This window comes from Penaeus vannamei, chromosome 7 (genome assembly GCF_042767895.1).
Source record: "Penaeus vannamei isolate JL-2024 chromosome 7, ASM4276789v1, whole genome shotgun sequence".
Lineage (NCBI taxonomy): Eukaryota > Metazoa > Arthropoda > Malacostraca > Decapoda > Penaeidae > Penaeus > Penaeus vannamei.
This window is the reverse complement of record NC_091555.1, coordinates 14,179,745-14,182,244: the sequence shown is the minus strand read 5'-3', so window position 1 is coordinate 14,182,244 and position 2,500 is coordinate 14,179,745.

Here is a 2,500-nt window from a genome sequence, read left to right as displayed (position 1 = left end):
CCCTATGGTAGGATGCAGCCCACCCTTTCATCATCATGATACACATCTCAGACATTAAAAACAATGTGGAAAAGTCTGAGGAAGGCCTAAGTCCAACAAGAGAATAGAAGAGAGTAGAATGTTTGTGTGTTTATATATATATATATATATATATATATATATATATATATATATATATATATATATATATATATATCTATATCTATATCTATATATATGTATATATATATATATATATATATATATATATAATGTGAATATACAGGAAATATATATATAATATATATATATATATATATATATATATATATATATATATATATATATATATATATATATATATATATATATATATTTATTTATTTATTCATATATGTATACAAACATATATACCTATAAAGTATGGACTAGGAGTACTTTGGGCCTAAGTCTCTTCTATGTGCAGGAACTTTTGAAAAGATAGTAGTCATCTTTTGTCATATTTTGTATTTCCATGTGAACAATACTTATTAGGCATGTGTAGGCAGGTTATTCATTCTATTTTCCATTTACATATTTATTCTTTAATCACAGGTTTCCCCCCAAATACCTTGAGCCCTGAGGTTGCTGCTTCTTTAGTCTTTATGCAAAGCTGCCAATATATATGTATCTATGCAGAAATAATGTAACGTAAAGATGTCTATGATAAAAAAATACAGATTCTTTCTTCATTTGATAGTGGTAGTGAAAGCAATATATAAATAGCTAGAAGAATTTTATTGTGACTGTGTACTTACACCATTCTAATTTATGGAAAAAATATGAACCTTTTAATTTTCTATTGTAATATTACAACATTTAAGAGCTGTTGTATGCATATATATATTAGCATTATAATGAACAGATAAAAGTCATCAGATAATTTTTAGATAAAGAGATTCAATACAGACCACTTAAAATGAAAGTGTGTAGCCAAGCATTCAGCAGGAAAATATAAATATATTACTTTTACTGGCAGTCAAAAAATGCACACCCTGGACTTTTTATCAAGTAGCAAAATAAATAACTAAATTACATGTTATCATTGTCAATAAACATATTTTTTTTAATATGTTGTGATACATGCTTTACAGGACTTATGATACCATGCAAAAATATGATGGCAGTATAATTAATTAATCTCCTATGTGAGGTATGATGAAATGCAATATACAATGAAGAGTTGATATTCCTGTTTTCAATGAATACACATTTGTTTCAGCAAGGAAGGAAATATCACCATAAACTATCATCAAAATATAATAAAACCAGTAAAATAATAATTATGTAAATGAAAATAATAGTTGAGAATTCTAATAATCATAACACTAACTCTAACAACAATAACAACAACAACAATAATAAAAATAATAGTAGTAGTAGTAGTAGTAGTAGTAGTAGTAGTAGAAGCAATAATATAATAATAATAATATTTATAATAATATTAACAATAATAATATCAATAACAATAACAATAACAGTAATAGTAATAATAATAATAATAATATTAATATTAATAATAATGATAATAATATTAATGATAATAATAATAATAAGTTTTAATATTAACAATATTAAAATATTGATAATATTAGCAATATTAATAATATTAATAATATGAATAATATTGATAATATTAGCACTATTAATATTGACAATATTAACAATATTAATAATATTAACAATATCAATAGTATTAATAACATGTATAATATTAACAAATTAATAATATCAATAATATTAACAATATGAAAAATATCAATAATATTAACAATATTAAAAATATCAATAATATTAACAATATTGAAAATATCAATAATATTAACAATATTAAAAATATCAATAATATTAACAATATTAAAAATATCAATAATATAAATAATATTAATATCAGTAATATTAATATTAATATTTATGATAGTTTGTTTAATGTTTAGTGTTTGAAAATAAATGTGCTAGACATCAAAGGTCATTTAGCACTATGGTAAAGTATTGCGTCGGAAAGGGCAAAGGAGAGTTAAAGATTATGATGAAATGTGTGAATTATAGTGTATCTGTCACTGGGGAAGGTAAATGAAAAATGTTCAAGATTAAAGATAGCTATTGAAAAGTAGGAAAAGAATCCAGGGAGAGGGGAAGGTATAATATGTCAAAGAGTAGAGGGTGTTATAGGAAAGTATGAAAATGAAAAGGGAAAGGAGGGAAATAAATGAAATAGAGCAAGGATTTATAAAATGGGAAATGTTAAGGAGGTAGAGCGATTAAGTGAATCTGTGACTAGGGAAAGAATAGGAATATGTGATAACGGTAAATATGGCTGTCTTAGTAGTAGGGATTAGGTATCTGAGGATTGAGATAAAGGATCAGGAGTAGGTGAAGGAATAGTGTCTGTGGGTTCGATATGGAAGGTGGGGTCTGGGGAAGGGTATTGTGATAAAAGAGATTCATGTGTGTATCCAGGAGGGAGTGGGAGCGATAGTGG